Source organism: Psittacula echo (genome assembly GCF_963264785.1).
Source record: "Psittacula echo genome assembly, chromosome: Z".
NCBI classification, from domain to species: Eukaryota; Metazoa; Chordata; class Aves; order Psittaciformes; family Psittacidae; genus Psittacula; species Psittacula echo.
In genome coordinates, this window is record NC_137742.1 from 47,902,774 (window position 1) to 47,921,932 (window position 19,159).

The window sequence follows — 19,159 nt, forward strand, 5'->3', positions numbered from 1 at the left end:
GCTCTAACTCTCATTCAGCTGTGAGGCACAGAAGATTTTAATGTTGCCTTGAAGGTTATAATGATACCCAAGATATTTCTGATATTTTGACATTTCCAGGACAATGTGGCTCAGAACTTTTAATACCCAACACTGATGTGTACTCAGTGTGTACACCACCTTCCCTGCAAGATTTTTCCCAGACACTCCAGTTGGATGAGACTGTAAATAACATACCTTTCAAGGAAGAAAGGTAATCACCTTTTGTGGTATTTCACTACACGGACTTGAGTTGATGCAAAGACTCAAATCCTCATTTATTACCACCGAGCCCTTTTTATCTCCTTGTTCGGTACTTTCCCAACCTGCACATACATACAATGTTCAATCTCATTGGCTCCTGTAAAACTCTCCAGGTAAATAGACAAATCACAATATTGCAGACCCTCTCACAACCCCCACATCCTCTGGCCTCCAGCTGAGATTCCCGCAACAACTACATCCTGGCCCATCCGCGAAGGCTTGTTCTTCGACCTTCCCTGTCCTTCAACACCCCAACTCACTGCCCCAGGACTTGTCAAGCACCAAGGCCTCAGATCTCATTCCCAAACTGTTCACCTTCACTCCCCACAACCTTTTGGCCTTTCAGATTTTTAAGAATCTTACTAACAATCAGTAGGAACTCTGTCAAGCGTATGTGAAAAAAAGGCTGAGTATCTCTCAAAATCAAGGTGAGCTGAAATAAATTACCAGAGACGATGGCTGTAAACAGCTGTCACCACTATTGTTAAATAATGAACTGGAAAAGAGGCTTTACTAGCAGAGTTCAGTGAACAGCTATACAGTCATATGCTGTTGAAACACATTTTTAATACTGTAATTTCTTGACTTTGATCAGACTTACAGCCAGCTGGAACAGAGTGGAAAACAGGGTCAACTGAAGATTGTAAGGTCCACAAGCAAAACAGTGCTGACATTTTCACTAGCTTCTTCACGGGGGATACACTTGATATCATTTTGTTTGGAAGATGTCATTGGCGACTGACACATCAACAAGAAGTTGCAGATTCTTTACCCTAACCCTAACCGTATCCATCCCCACCAATGAGGAATGTGCTGCAGACTTGTCAGGTTTGTAGGTTAAGGTTCTTTTCCAAAAGGAATTACTCTAACTGCCATATCACACAGAAGCTTGAATTGCCCTTCAATCTGCTATTAGATGTATTTCCCTATTGGATGCCTTTTATTGGCATTTTCTGTTCTTCCATTGGGTACTAATAAAGATAAAATATTTATGGATACCATCATTTATAGTAGCTTCAGTGAAATAAGGAGACCTCATTATAATATTGTTTTCTCAAAAAAAATCAAGGAAGGCATTGCCTGCTTATATTTGAAAGCACACTATGCTTTCTTTTCTAAATACAAGCACCTGAATCTTGGAAAATGTATGACTATTGCATTTTGCCTTGTTAGAAGTTATTCTAGTCATCTATCCTTTTGAAATTTAGTCAGTTGGAAATACTGTTTATTTGTTCAGCCTGTCACTGTAAGTAAAAACTCTGCCAATTGACATAATATGAAAAATATGGCATTTTAAGTGCTGTGAAAACAAATATAGATACTAACTAGACAAATAGAATTTGCATATTTATAGTATTAGTTGCCACCCCTTTCTGAAAAAGAGGTATTTGAATCAGTTTACCACTTCAGTGTGCTTCAGTGAATGCTGACATTGTTATAAATATGGCCATTCTGTTTTGTTGAGGATGGTAACAGCTGTTAATTATAATGAAAGATTCTAATCAATATTTAGCCTCTTCTCTCTAAAGTTCAGGATTACTCTGACACAACACGAGTGAAGGAAAAATACTACTGTTTCATTCACTAAGACTTTACTGAAGTTGGAAGAGAAGATCAATTTTCTAGATTTAGAATTAATTGCACATGCTATTTAAACTTTTTGCATTTCACATAAATTTTGGATTTCTCAGTGTTCTTACTTCTACCACTTTGTGCTAAGAGTCCTGATGCTCGCTCGTTTGAATTCAAGCTCAGTGTTCAAATAGCAGGTGTCATATGAGAAAGTGGAGGGCAACTGCCCCACTGTGCTTAGGTGTGGTGTAGGCTTCTGCAAGTGTATCAAGCCTCTGCCAGTGCAAGCTGAAGATCTGCCAGAGTTAACTGTTGTGCCAGTTTCTTATATAAAGCAAGCCAATATTTCATCACCTTAATAACATATTCTTTCCACTTAATAATGATGCATGTAAAAGTATCTACTGGGGCCATGCTGCTTTAGCAGATTTTCAGATGCTTGTTTTATTTATAGAAGACCTTAGACTTTCTTGTATAAAAGGAAAGCTAGTCTAAATGGATTTTAAAGTGGAGTTAAGCAGTGTGGGTTTACCAGAGAATTTTTTGAAATGGTGAGGTAAAACAGTGGTAACAAACATCTTTCCAATATTTTGTTTGTGTGGCTAAGGAGGCAGCATTGTCACTAGGATGACCTAACAACTGTAACTATTCTCATGCTATCCATTATCTGCTTAAAGATTCTGTTCACTAATTTACTTAATTGTGGTATCCATTTTTAAAGTTTATTTGATTTTTTATTCTTTTTCCTTTATCTATCTCTTAGTAAATACATATTGTACTGTGCTTTGAGGCAATTTCAGTTTAAATCAGAATTATTCTGCATTTCTAATTAAACTTGGTAATTGTGTCAGTAAAATCCAGTCTCTATGAGTATTTATTGTATGTATCCTAGGATGGGTTGAGAAATAAGAAAAAAATAATCTGAAAAAGCTTGACACAGAATTAAAATATCCAAACTCTAGTTTTTATTTTACACTTTAAAAAAATATAAATCTTACATTTATTATGAATGTTTACTGACAGCATTTTTCCACTAACATATGATATCAAATTTATTCATAGTAGTTTTTGAAAATAATATTCTAGCAAGGCTATTTTACAGTTTCTCTAATTGTAGGAAAGCTGAAACTATGATCTTAAATAGATTTGATGTCAGAGATTTCTAAATACAGCATGAGTTTCAAAGGTCATGGCTAAATAAAATAAAAAATATTTTTATCCGAGAATCCTGTCATGAAACATTAAATACGGCTTAGATTCAAATTTCTATTACTAAAGCATTGAATGAATCTCTTAGCTAAGATGTTAATTTTAGTTGAGTGTTATATATATAATGTAATTCTGAGGCTATTTGCAGAGTGACCTAATTATTTTTTTTCTAGTAAGACACAAAAAACTAATTACATGATAAAACTAGTCTCTTTTTTCTTCTATCTATAGTGAAAACTTCCCTACTGTACTTCCTCCATTCCTGCATTTTTAAGTGTATCTTGCTCAGTTGTGGGAGGAGAACTGGCAGCATGCTGAAGCCATACACACAGAAGAGCTACTGTGTGGTTTAGAGTGCTTGCTGTAACACAAGGAATCAGGTGCAGGAGACTCCTGCCTCCTCTAGGCAATCTCCTAGACACTTGGTGTCATCCGACTAATTTCAAACTGCTTGCTTCATCTCATTTTATGTTGCTATCACCATATCTAATATTGACAGCTAGCAATTTATTTCCAAAGATTGTCCTTCCTTCAGTCCTAACACTTTCTATGTTTGCTATTATGCAAATAATAATACGCATGTAATTTTTACTGTTAAATTTTCAAAATTATTTCAATAAACTAAAGGCCACTGAATTATTTGGGAAGCAATTTACTTTGCCATATTCTGTAACAGGTCTGCTGCATAAATTATAAAGTCATGCACATAATTTAAGTGTAATGTGTTCTACAGTACCAGGAGTCTTGATATTACTTGTTTAATTTCATAAGCAGAAAATATTTCACTTTCCACCTGGAAGTGTGCATTTCATCAGGAAGGATCCTGATGAATTGGGTGTCAACAAGTTGGAAGTTAATTTCCACTAATGACCTACAAATCTGGCATCCAAGTGTACAGTGTTATGGATACTACTTAAATCACTACTGTCATCCAGAAAACAATTTTGAATACATAGCATTTCTCTCATTCTCATTTTCTTTGATAGCATGAGAAACAGATATCCTGTCCAAGAATCTTCCCTTCTATTAAAGATGTGAAAAGGAAGAAAAACAAGGGAAAAACTAAAGAGGAATTTTTGAAGCTGTATCCTTCAATGTCCTCTATGCAGTCACAACTACTGAGTTACGAGTCAATAGCAAACATTAATGTAAGCAATCCACAGCTACCAGGATGACAGTTCACAAGCTTTGCCTGTTACACGGGATTCCAGTTCTTTATTCTGTGAGATATAGCACCTACTTACCAGCCAAGCAGGAACAAGTCATACTCCTCAGTTTCCCTCTTTCCCAGTTGTGCAGCTTTAACTGTTACAATAATCACAGAATCACACAATCATAGACTAGTTCAAGTGAGAAGGGCCGTTTAAAGGTCATCTGAATCCACCCCTGCCTAGCAATGAGAAGGGGACATCTTCAGCTAGATCGGGTTACTCAGACACCCATCCAACCTTGAACGTATCCAGGGATGGAAGGTCTACTGCCACTTTGGGAAACCTGTTCTGGTGTTTCATCACCCTCATAAAAAAAAATAAACCATTCCTTACACTTAAACTAAATTTACCCTCTTTTAGTTTAAAATCATTCTTTACCTCTTGCCCTATTGGAACAGGCCATATTAAAAAGTCTGTCCCACTCTTTCTGATCAGCCCTTTTTAAGTACTGAAGGGCCACGTAATGTCTCTCCGGAGCCTTTTCCTCTCCAGGCTGAACAGCTCCAATTCTCTTAGCCTTTCCTCATAGGAGAAGTGTCCCATCCATCTGATCATTTTTGTGCTCTCCTTTGGACCTGCTCCTACAGGCCTCTGTCTTTCCTGTACTGAGGAATCAGAGCTGAATGCAGTACTGCAGGTGGGGTCTCACCACAGAAAAATATAGGTATAGAATCTCTTCCTTTGACCTGCTGGCCGTGCTTCTTTTGATGCAGCCCAGGACAGAGTTTTCTTTCTGGGCTGTGAACGCATGTTGCTTGTTCATGACTAGTTCTTAAGTGCCCCAGGTTCTCCACAGGGCTGCTCCAAATCACTATATCCCCAGCTTGCATTGATACTGGGGGTTGCCCTGACCCAGGTGCAGGGCCTTGCACTGGGCCTTATTGAACTTCATGGGATTCTTATGAGCCTATTTCTCAAGTTTGTCTATGTCCCTCTGGATGACATCCCATCCCTCAGGCACATCAACCCCACCACTCAACTTGATGTTACCTGCAAACTTCCTGAGGATGCACTCAATCCCACTGTCCATGTCATTGAGGAACATGTTGAACAGTATGTATCCCAAGGTGGACCCTTGAGTGACACCTCTTATCATTGAACATTGAGCATATCCTCTGGGCATTGAGCCATTGATCACTACCCTCTGGATGTGATTATCCAACCAATTTGTCATTCACCTAACAGTCCATCTATCAAATCCCTATCTCTAATTTAGGGAGAAGGATGTTTTGGAGGACCTTGTCAAAGGCCATATTACTGTGTTTAAATATATTAAGGTTTGTAAAAGGTGTTTTCAATATTTAAAGTACAGTAATTTATGTAGAAAGTGCTGTCTTTGATGGAAGAAATAGCAAAGGAGTTACTTACCAGTCTTACTGATAAAGGAAAAAGGTAAAAAAAGATATTTTATTTTCAAAATATGTAAAGCATATTGCAATAACTGGGTTTACAAAACTTATTTTCCCAAGACTAGAAATTTCTGAAGGTTTATTTTTGTTTCACAATGAGTAGTGACTTAGTGTATGAGGAGGAAGAAATTAAAAAAAAAAGAAAACAAACAAAAAGCCAGTCATAGGTTAAAAAAATGTCTACTTCCTAGGACATGGGAATGATAAAAATGTTTCCCAAAGCTCCAAAGCATTAAAAGAGAATGTATTACTTCTGAGTGTGTTTTCTTCCCCCCTACGATATATGCTAGCTAGTTCTGCTGAAGACATTCAGCAAGCTTAGAGACCTTAGATCTAACTTACCCTCTCCCTGAGGAAAAGGTAATGAAAGAGAAAATGCATTCTTTTCAGAACCATAACTTTCTGATGGTCCTTATTCTCCTTGCCCAGTGTCCCAGTTTCCAGCCACAGACCCACCTAAAGCTGTGCACCTGCTACTTGCTATCTTCTCCCACCTTCTTCTCCAGGTCCTTCAGATTTGATTTTGCACATCCCAGGAGAACCAGACCCACTCTGACTTTTCTGAGTATAGAAATGAGCTGTTTACTACTCCTTTGTTCCTTTGGTGTTTCAGTTCAGTGTTTTATTCCCTCTGCATTCAAGGGCTTATCTTACACATTATTAACACCAGGAAGGGGAATAAAATACTTAGTTTCCAGAATAGAAAGGCCCTCTGTTCCACCTTTATTAGGAGCATGCAGGGTTTTAGCTGTGCTGAAATTATCTTTCTGCTCCAGACCAATCGTGCTTAACAGGGAACAACCATTTAGGGAATTCAAAACCTACAGTTCAAAGAGGTCCTCATCTAACATCTATGGATTTCCATGCCTTGAGGCACATAATTTAGCCCAGCTGGGTATATTTTCATGAGGTCAGGGGGGAAAAAAAGAATATGCTTCTGACAAAAAAAAAAAAAAAAATTCTTCCTGTTCTTTACTGTAGAAGAACTAGCTTTCAAAAATAAAATAAAGAACAGCTTAATGTTTTCTATCATGGAATATTTATATATTTTCTTAGACTTATTTTTGGGTTTTTCTTGGCTGAAATTTCATCAAAACAAGCATGCCTGTTGCAAATAATTGCAATGATCCTCTGTGATAGGCAATGCTATCCGACTACTCTGTTGAATAAATTTGAATGGACAGAATTTCCTTTTCAAAAGATCATAATTCCTTTCAATTTCAAGAGATTTTCAGTGGAATACTCAAACACATTTATTTATGAAATGTTTTTAACCACATTCTTTCTTTTGCAATACTGCTTAATGCTAAAATCTTTCAGGGACAGTCTTAGATGAAAAACTATGAAATGCAAAACAAATTATAAATTCAGGCAATAGTTAACATTGGTTTTATGTCTGCTATCCAATAATCACCTTTAGAATCATTATGTTTAGAATATGATCAGCCTTCAATTTATTTAATTACAGTTTATCTCTGCCCAGCTTCATAGTGAATTTGCAAACTTCTAAATATAATTATATTTATCAAGGCAAAATTTCCTTAAAGAAAAAAATGTTTTCTACATATGTTATTCTGTCAGACAAACTAAGTATAGGCTGTTACACTGTAAACTGTTCTCTGAGCACCTCATTCATGAGCCATGATATGAAAATATCAAGCCTTTCTCAGAGAGAAAAATCATTTGTGCTTTCTCCAACTTGAACTTTGTGCTGAGCTGAGCCTCACAATCTGTTCTTCAAAAATTATCTATTCTCTATTGATCACTTAGGACTGAAGAAATCAGAGGTAAACCTTTTCTGGGTTGCTTATTTTTTTGTTATTCTGACCTTTTTTACCATCATTAAATGTCAGCACTGCAGCTTAACAAGCTGCTTGGTGCTGACAGAAGCACACAGTATTTCTTGGATTGCACTGGGTAGACTAGGTCCCCAAATTCAAAGACAATTGTCTTGAATACTCATTCCTCACAACTCATACCACAGGCATGGCAGGTATGCTGTAAAGGACAAAAAGTACTGCAGTAGGCTCTCATGCACTGCAATCTTCACTACTGTCTGTGATTTTATTAAGATACTATTATATTTTCAGAAGCATTACACAAAGCCACAGGAAGATGAGGGCCTTCTAAAAGTCATAGTTTGTACTTTTAAGGATCAATAATGACCACAGCAGTTGGAATACTGAAAATACCACTTCTAAAATTATTTCATCCTTCTTAGTTAAGAAGCATCAGTGATATTAAAGGATATACTGGTTACTTTATACCTACCTTATTTTCAAATGAGTTTTATATGCTGAAAATCTCTAAACATTTGAGAATTACTAAAAGCATTTAATTGACCTACTTTACCAAATATATTAATGGGAAAAGAGATTTTTTCTTCGGCTGAAGCCTAGTTACAATGAAAAACCAAGACAATTATACCAGTCACCAACATAATCCCAAAAGGAGAGATTTTATGTGATGAGCAGACCTCTCTGATATTTTTGCCTCACTGAGTTTCATCATGCTGCTATTCTTGTAAGCACTTTGTCCTGTAAAAGCAAAACTATGGCAACTAGAACCAGCCGATAGAGACCAAGTGGACTCAAGAGACACAAGTAGATTATTCTATTGTTTTAGTTTTGGGGGTAATCCAAGTAATTTCAAAAGTAAAAGATAATTATGCCCAATTTAACCACGTTATTGATAAATTTATATTAAGGATCTGAGACACAAAATTTGGAGCTTGGTTTTGATTCCTATCAAGTTTCAAGCCAGTCAGACTGAAAACTCTGATCAGAATCAATTGATGGAAAAAAAATCAAAATGAACCCCAAAACCAGAAAGCAAAACATGGCAAATACTCAACTAAACCAAGATGCAATAGCACAGATGGATGAAAGGTACAGCAACACGGCACAGATGGACCAAGTTCTGCTCAATTGCAGGAGGTTAACTCTTAACTTGGATTATTTTTTTCTCCCCAATTAAATTTGTTTATGAATTAATCCCTAATAGGACTGTTCTGATTTCAGTATAATAAAATTACAGATTAAAGCTGCATGAAACTTTTTTGATAGATGGTATACATTTCGAAGAATAATGTTTTAGGGAAACTTGGAATAAATCCATTCTTAAAAAAAGTGGAAGAAATGTTATATAAAGACAATTTTTCTGCTGAAACTATTAATGAATTTAGCATAAATTTACATAGAAAGTACTTAATTGTATGCTCTAATAAGCTTGGACCTGTCCAGTAATAACCTTTTCCTATGTTAATTCTATGTCTCCATGTTCGCAGAAAAATTTAGTTCATTAGGAAAAAGGATATAAGAAAATTCTTCAAAACTTGCCAGTTGATAAGAAAATGGAATGATGAAGAAAGAAATCAGCTTCCCAAATAGTGAAAGATTATACCATTGAATGTCAAAAACAAGAAAAGATTGAAGTAAAAGTTTGAAAGTCATTAATAGAGGCAAAATCATCCCTAAATGAATACGCTACAGGAATATCAATTATGTTGCAATTACAACTCTCCTAAAAACTGTGATAGACAATTTAGCTGCAATGTTATTGAAATACAAATGCTATTGGAAAAAGAATTCATGAATCAGCTCTTAAAAAGAAAAAAAAAAAAAAACCACCCAAAACTAATTAAAGTAAAAGAGCTGTAATACTCTCTCCTTCGGAGAGACTAATAAAACTGATGGTAAAACTTGAAGCTCTCATTTTATTTTTTTGATAAATGAAAGTAAATTTTAATCCCTCTGCATTAGTCCTGCACTTCAACCAATTCTAATATTGGCAATAGGAGAGAGTTGTTTGTACAGCATATTAGCAGCTATTGTACATTCGAGTATAAAATAAATCAGACAAAATGACAGATTCCTACCACACTATTAGTTGTGTAAACTAACTCTCTCATTTTGAACTGTACTCAGTTTAACAGAAACAAATTAAGAAACTTTACCTCAAGATGAATTTAATTTGGATTTATTACCAGTATAACAAAGTACATCCTGTTTAACACAAGTCTTCTTACTCATTTTTTCAATGCATCTTAATATTAACTTGCAACAAACCCATTTATTCTGTTCCTGAGAATCTTTAAGGTTATCTGAACAGTGTGTTGTATTTGTAACATGGTGAGCCAGCCAGCAACTGATTCATTTCACAGATAATATATAATAAGTCATATTGGAAAGCGGCCATTTCCAGAGGTGACAAGCTAATGCATTAACACTGTGTAACCTTAGCCAACACAAGAATGTAATTTAGTTTTTAAAATGATAAATATCTCTACCTGCAAATTCGTACTAATTATCAGCTTAAAAGGTTCTTTCAGGCACTCACCCTTCCTACGTTTTTCTATATTAAAATATTTTATAAAAATTTAAAGGTGTAGATCACAGCACTAGATGGGTTGAACCAATTAGAAATGAGACACAAGGTTAATGGTAGAATAAGTCCCCCATTAAAACCATGTTCCTATTGGTTTAGGAAACAAATATACTAATAACAAGTATACTTATACTCCACATCACTGTTTTGAATTATTATAGGGTGAAGATTTTGTACATAGGGGGTCTCGTATCAACTTGTAAGAAAAAGAAAACCCAATCCATTAGCGGTAAACCAGGTCACATGGTGATGACTTTATAACTTAAGGGCCTGTTCTTCCCCATCTGATTTAAAAACAGGGAAAATTAATTAGATGGATTCAACTTGACTGATCTAAAACACTGTGGCTAGAGAGGGATAGAAAGCAAGCTGAGAAGAGTAATGAATCTCCTATCCATGTTCCAAGATACATATTCAAACAAAGAGAGATCATTCAATTATTCACTGATTCCTTTCTTTTTGCATTTCCAAAAGACAGCATAAACTAGAGAATATTTTGGAACAAAAACTGTCAAAATCCAACCCCTGACATTCTGATGTCAATTTTACCATTAATATCTTCAGCATCTGTGCCATGTGTTTCTCATGATTTATTAGTAGATATACTGTGTGTGTACAATTAAATTATATAACACTTCTAGTGTTATTTAATTTATCAGCTTCATTGTCCTCTTAGGTTAAAAGCATCCCATGTAGTAAATGTATAAAATAAATAAAAAAATTTTATATGTAAGTAAGGAGAGGGAATAAGAAGAAATTTTCTATGTAAAAACTGAAGCAGGAAGTAGCACGGTAGCGAAAGCTGAATTAGTGATTTAGACGAATAACCCAATATAATTTGATGATAAATGTTATCCATACTGAAGATACTGTAGAGTTTTACTACTGCAGTGTCAGTACTTCCAGTTTTGTGTTCATCTGCATTGCCTTTTGGAGTTTGGTTTCTTTCTTCAGCCTTAACCTGAGCCTGCCATCAGACAAGCTCTCTCTAGCTACACCGGGTCATTTAGAAAATAATGAATACAAGGATGTGTGTGAAGTGGTATTTTCTGCCCCTATTCAAAGCTTTTCAGCACTTCACTGAACCCCTATGTAAAAGAGTTTATAATTTGTAACCATGGAAATTTTGGTACCATGGTGGTACCATGGAAATTTTCGTATAAATATTACAGAAGGAAGGCCCATCATTAGTCTGATCACTTCAGTTTGAAATACATGCCTATTTTAAATTTAAGTACATTCAACTGAATTACACCTGTTCAGGATGAGCTGAGAATACTGAGAATATCATGTATCTTATGGAAGATGCAGATTAGGATAGAGTGTTAAGGCTAACCAAGTTTTAACCATGAGAAACCCTGACGACTTCTTTGTTGCAAAATATATTATGTTCAAGAATAAGCTAGAGATGACGATTTCACTGAAGAGCAATGATTGAACAGATAGTTGGGATTTGAAACAGTTCATAAATTTAAGGCAGGCAGTATGTGAAAAGGAAAAAGATTCTGAACATGCTGTAGTTTTAGAATTTAAGGTTTGCACCGGTTTAAAAATTTATTTTCATTTAGACAGACTTAGTCTATTTGCTTTCAGTCAACAACAGGCGTAATAACTAAATCTTACTGCTAATTAATCAAATAAAAAAATCTGATCAGTTTCAACAAATGTAAATTGTAACTTTGTCAGTTTACTTAACACCATGTTGTTAAAAAGGATTTATTGTAACACTGAAAATAAATAAAATTAAAATCCTTTGACTTCATGGATGATCCAGAATTTTCAAACTTCTGTGTTTCACAGAAGCTAATGTTTAAATTTATCGTGAGGACAATTGATCTTAATACTAGTATGATACGTGATACAGTAATGAAGTATTTTCAAAATTTTTGAAGGATATTTTTCACCTCTTTTGACAAGATATGCCCAATTTTCACTTGCTATCTTTTTTATTTTCTTTTATTGTAACTTCCCAGGTGTTGAATGACTTGCACATCATTACGAAGAGTTCCACTTCACATGTGACCTCACAATGAGAGTGCTAGTTCTGTTTTGTGTGGATTTAGTCTTGGGAAAAGGCTGTGCCTCATATCCTAGCAGTATCTGTCAGATAACACTGTCTGATTGCCACAACGTCTTTGAAATATAGCACACTAATCACAAAACCTGTCCCTTCTTTCATTACCTGAGATCATTATTCATGAAAAAAAAACCAAACTAAAACAAACAAAACAAAACAAAACAACTTTTAGCCAGTGTCAGTACCTAGAAAGAAATACCTACATCATTCCGTCAAAATCTCTCATGGAAATTCTTAAGCAAAATTGATGGGTTCTTTAAGAAGTTGCATCTATCTAATCTCACCAACACATTTACATAAGGCCCAGAGGTCTTTAGCAGTTAAATGAAAAATGATTTGGCCTTTTTGAGGGCTACCATAAAACAGAAGCTTGAGAGATTCTGGAAACATTTCTATACTGTATGATTCTCTTCTTTCAGTTGAATTTTGCAAAACCAGTTTCAATATATTCACTACTTTACTACAAGCATTTCTTTTGATTTTGCTTTAATTATCTAGACAGATACTATTCACAATAGTTATTGCAGTGTGGTAACCTTTGGTCTCTTATTTCATACTTGAAAGACTTTTTCTGAAGGAACTGAGATAGGATTTTTTGCTGTGCACTCCTGCTTTCTCATACTGAATTGTAGGTTCCTTTAAAGATGATCAAAACAAGTATATGTAAATGAAGTTTAATTCAGTGACCTGCTCCAGATCTAATTCATCTTGACCTTATCTGCTAGTGTTTCCTGACCTGCACTGCTCCTCTCCTCACTTTCTATCATTAATCTGTAACCCTCTCACATTGATCTTTCTCCTACCATTATAAAGGCATTATCACTTGACTGTAATTCTCTTTCTATTCCTCTTCATAACTCCTATTGCTAGTCTCTTGAAAATCGATACTGGTACTAATCTATGAGTACTAATCTATATCCATTTCCTCAGTTCCATGTCTTTATTCTACATCTCTGTTTTATTCTAACTGTCCTTACAAAAGGACATGATAACTTCTTTTGTTGATCCTTCAGACAGACATGAAATCATCACTTCTATGATATCCCACTGTCCTTGTACAACAATATATCTTTTTACACTCCTAACACCCAACCCCCTGCCCCTCATTTCCTTGTTCTCTTCCTTTTCAGGAAAATCTTTCTTCTTTATTTTGCCAGCTGATGTTCCTTAAACGGAAATTATAGCTCCTTTCCTAATGTTCATCTATATTCTCTTGAGAACTTATTCAATTCCTAGTGCCTTATAGTGTCATGAAGTATGTGGCAGAGAGCTTACTGCAGCTGTATTTTCTGATCAATTACACTTGTGAATCTATCATACTCCTTACTTGGGCTCAGCATGACCAAATTTGAGAAAGTATTTTCTAATTAAATGCCTAACTCGAATTTCCTTCCTAAGATTCTTACAGCAGCAGGAAAGGCAGCAACTTTTTCAAATTCTCAGTGAAACTATTCACATCTCCTAAACATTTCCCTCTTTCCTGTCTCCATCAGTGTTAATTGCTCTGTAATCTTACCATAATGAAAGCAAGACAAGATTGAACAATTATCTGGACATTTCTTCCCAGACATAATAGCTGAAGTACATCAATGCTACTTTGAACTGCTACATTTTCTTTATAAAGGAAATATTAAAAATAAAATAAAAAAGCTGTAGTGTAACATAATCAATATATGGAGAAGAAATGTTGGGGTAATGTAACTAATAGCCTCTTTAATACCCTTCAGTGTACTCAAGTGACTTTATGTGCATGTATATGTAAATATGTAATATATGTATACGTAAATATGTATGCACACCTAAACAAAATAAGGTTTGAATTAAAGATAGAAGTTGAAAGTGGAAAGACAAATATTAAAGTGTGATTGTTTGTTAGTAATATGCATTATCTTGTTTAAGGTACAAGGAGATCGAGATAGTGGATCCTGGAGAAACCATTCCTGTCATATTTACAAGGCTGCAGGCCTGCTAGGTATAAATGATTGCCAAGACTAACAGAGAGGGAAGCTTTATTAAAATCTCGTCATTAAAATGAACCCTAAGGCTCAGATTCATAACCCACTCACATGTTCTATGCAATATATCTTTTCTAATACTTTCACATGGATGTCTTCTCTCTGTGACTTGATATTAGTTTCAAACCAGAAAGTTGGTACTAATGCAGTCTGAAGTTGCAAATGAAACCCTACCAAACCCCAAGTTCCTTAAAATTACAGGGAACACAGACCATTTCAAGAGCAATACACTGGGTTTTTTTTTTTTTACTTTTATTCTCTAAAGAATGAAGGATTTGGCTGATAATCCTGAAATATCTATTTACATCTGACAAAAGACAGGACAAATAAGAAAAAGAAAAAAAAAAAAGCTTCGCTGTGTAAGTTAGGACCCTAGTTAGTAAGAAAGCAGATACGCAAAAAAAAAAAAAAAAAAAAAACAAACAAAAAAAAACCACAAAAAAAAAAAAAAAAAAAAAAACAAACCCAAAGCAAAATCTTGGCTTATTACATGGTTTCATTTCTGTATGGCATTTGCATTTCGTTCAGGTCAGAGCTGACAAAACAAATTTGCAGCTTTTTAGTGCTGAGTCCCATTCCTCAGGTTATCGCTATCCTCTTGGCTTTGTCACTCTAAACAGAAACTTGGAGAAACATCCATCCATATGAATGCCTCTAGTCATTAGAAATTTAATCAAAATAAAAATGAACCTCTAGGAATTTACTGTAATCCAGAGTCTTGATAATTAATGCAACCAGAATATTGTAAGCCTCCCACCAATCAAATCTCCCTGAGACCACATTTTCTTTTAGCACACAGTAATGTTTCTTAGACATTCCCTCATGCTGGGTGTGCCACAGTTATCAACTACCTTGTCAGTAGAGAATTTATGTGATACAAATATATCCTTTCCCAATAAACAGTTGAGGTTGAATCAGACTCCCTTCTGAGCTTATATCAATGTACGTTCATAGAACCTTCTACTAGACTCACTCATTACACAAATATTTTAGTGGTGAGAAATATGGTACTATTCATTTTAGCTATTTAAAATAAACATGGTGAATACTGAAAGGATTTGCTACTTCTCACTGCCATCAATCAAAAATCTATGTGAGCTGATATAGTAATTAAAAATTACTCTGAGTGACTAGTGCTATACTAAGTCAATGGGCATTAGTTTTGTGTAACACATATATATTAAGGAAAGAATAAACTGTTGAGAAAGGCTCTAAATGTTTGATGCATGTTGGCTAGCAAGGTCTGTTGTAAAGAATGGTACCATTCCTGCAGGAAATTAGAATGATCCCTGTCAACAGCTAAGTGATTAAAAACCTCCAAGTTGCTGTCTGTTCCCACCTTCTCCTCCACAGGACATTAATGTCGTCATGATATACAGTACCAGTTGCCACTACTCGGTGTCTCACCTGGCACTTAAGAGAGTAGCCTGAACAAAAGGTTAAGTGCCCAACTGAGGTTAAAAGTCATAGTATCTTTTTTATTTTTTTTCCTTTAAGATCTCTTTCACATCCATTATTTGAATATGCTCCTGCACTTTCTAAAGAATGTTCAGTGGTTTCTTGCCAGTCAAGCAGAAGCTGCGTGAAGCTGTGGTCAGCTGCCTACTCTGCAATGGGATTGGGATTCCAGAAACAAATGTTTTTATCATCACTATTCACATCCACAGCGATTTAAAGTTTTGCTAAAGCAGATGCTACTTTAAGCAGCAGTAAAATCGATGTGATACAGTTAATACAGATTATCACCCTGACACTCACAATGATTTGTGATTCTTCAGATTACACACACTGTGGAAAATAAATACAACAGGAGGAATCCCTTTTACAAGTATTTATTTTCTGTCACTGTAATCTTACTAGCCTCTTACACATCTTTGATGAACTGTGGAGACATTCTGCAAAGCATCTTTCGATCAATTTAGAAGTAATTTTTAAGCACACTTTTGAGGTGTTTGTAAATTATCTTAAAAATATCGCATATATATTGCTTGCTGTTTTAATCCATCAAGCACAGTAGAGTATTTAATAATTCAAAATATTACAATTAAAAAGTATCATCCTTTGTTCCACTGTAACCTTTTCTCCTTGGGATGTTATAACGTATTACAAGTTTTCAGGGCACAGTTGTAGAAATTGCAGTCATCTATGTGTGACCGAAATTCATTTTAAAATGTGGGGGATTTCTACCCACACAGTATTAATAAAAATATCCTGGGTTTATTTAATGTTACGCTTATTTTAAGGGCATCTGATTCTGAGTGCACCAAGCTTACACAAATATTGTTAAAGCTCGAGTCAGGCAGACGTTTTATAACCGCTATAATGGAAAGTAAACAACTGTCTAAATACAATCCTATTCATGCTAGTCCTCCTGCCAGAAGTGAAAAATAAAAAATAGTCACAGGACAGCAGGGTAAAAAATAAAAAAATAATAGTTTGTATTCTCTTGAGGATCACAGCCTTTGTTTTATTTCCCAGTATGATGGTCATCATTGTTAACAGCAATAGGAAAAGAAGATATGTTGTATCTCTTCTTACTCCAGAACCAAAAGACGCACTTAAAACCCATCTCTCAGCTACCTGAAAGATTAAGACAGAAAATATGGGGCAGCAAAGACATGAAGAGCAAGAACAAGTGAGGTCTGTATTTATTCAACCACGACAAACCTAGTATTAAGTACTGGTCAAGAGCATAGGATATTTGAAGCTGCAGAATGGTGTCAGAAAGGAATGAAAGAAGGAAGGAAGTAAGAGAACATTAGTAGAACAGTAGAGCTATCATTGGTTAATTAGCAGTAAGAGAGGTTTGTCTTCCAAGACATTGTCAGTTATTACACCAAACAGAGAAAGGGATCATTATTACAGGAAGCAAGTGACACCAAGCTTTATTCATGCTTTTTGTCCTGGTTTAGCAGCAGCAGTCATTTTTTCTCCTTCTTAGTAGCTGATGCAGCACTGTGGTTTTGACTTTCGGCCTGGGAATAATACTGATAAAGCCGATGTTTTCAGTTGCTGGTCAGAATGTTTAGCCTGACCAAGGACTTTGTGAGTCTCATGCTCTGCCAGGGAGGAGGAGGGGCCGGGAGGAAGTGGGGACAGGACACCTGACCCAAACTAGCCAAATGGGTATTCCATACCACAGCACGTCATGCTGGGGGATATAACTGGGAGTTACCTGGAAGGGCATGTCCTCTTTTCGGTTGGGCTCTCTTTTCCGGCGGGCGGTATCGTATTCTCTTCCCTTGTTTTTTCTCTTATCATTATTATTATTGGTGGTAGCAGTAGTGATTTGTGTTATACCTTAGTTACTGGACTGGTTTTATCTCAACCCGTGGGAGTTACATTCTTTCAATTCTCCTCCCCATCCCTCTGGGGGCGTGGGGGGAAGCAGACTGCGTGCTTCTAATTTACGGCCTGGGCTTAAACCACGACGCTTTTTTTTTCCTGGTTTAGTTGCTTTTTAATTTTCAGGCCTCATTTTCTTCTTTTAATCTGTTTCTACCCATACAGCTTACTAATCGCATCATGGAAGAGACTCATCTTTTTTTTATTGGAAGAAATCTTGACGGAAAACTCTCTGTCTACAAGTCATGGCAACTTTCACATTGTAAACCCCCCCACCATCAAGAAAAACATCAGCAGCAAAATCTCATACTGGATTATAAGCAACCTGCCTGGGGAAGAGCTGAAGTCTGAAGTACTGTGCAGCTTCACAGGGATGTAAACTGCCTTTCCCAGCAAAAGTATTGGGTAAGGAAAATACCTAGTAGAAAGCAGATTCTCCTATAAGCCTAACATAAACCAGCTAGACTGAGAAAGCAGGACAATATGTTGACATGATTATCAAATTTTACTGACTTCAATTAAAAATGTGTTTGGCATTTGATACTAACAATAAAACTGAAAAATACTCTGAAAATGCAAACAAAATTCTCCAAGTGTGTTTTAACAATAATCAGTAAACTATGGCTACAACCCCCACTTGCTGTTCTCAGAGATGGAAAAAAAAAATGTTTTAAAATTTTATATTTTGGTCAGACCTCCCTCCTCCAAAATCTGACTTCTATGAACTCTGGAAACCGTGGGTTTCCAGACTGTACTGAATCTCAGGATGCGATGTGAAGTTTTTTAGTAAATCTTCAAGTTAACTTTCTGTCTACCCTTGAGTATTTTTGCCCATTCTGCTTTACATACACTCTTATTTAGTTGCCTCCCTTTTTGCCAAACTCAGTCAAGATTTTATCCTTCTGGTACCATCTGCAGCATTTAATTGCAAAACTGGACTGGAACTTTTTAATTCTTAAAATTCACTGCATGACAAGTAAAGATTCCTGTGCATTGTCCTAAAAGGCATTATAACAACTTTAGCCTTTCTGTAGTCTCCTAATACACAAGATTTCTCTCCCTTGCAATGTGTACATAGTCAGTTTTTTCACTCCTAGGATGTGTGTTAAAAAAAACACGTGCCCTCATAGCACTATATTCCTTGAACCCATTCCTGTACAGCAAGAGAACTGTACTGACTATATCTGAGACCTAGAGCATTAAGTGAGGTTCCACTAAAACTACAAGAAATCTGCATAAAATATTAAACTAATTTTAAATGACAATCTTACCTCCTTCTTAGTTTCTACCACACTTGCTGAGATTCTGAAAAAAAAAGATTTTCTTTGTTACCTGAGTTATTTCATTATATCAATGAGCCAATGACATTCTTTAAATGCAAAAAAAACCCCAACAAACCATTAAAAATACCTATTAGCAATGATTAACAAAATATTGAAATAGTAGTATCTTACACATTTTTCGAATTATAGACTAGATATCTATATTGAGAAATATACTTGAGATTCAAATTCTCCGTTGTTCAAGTGTTATGCTAGTGAGCATAAACTCATCTGACATTAACAATCACAAATTAAGGTGACACAAAGCAACAATAATATTAATGATGAAGACTTTCATGTTGATAAATTACTCACTGCTTTGCAAGGTCAT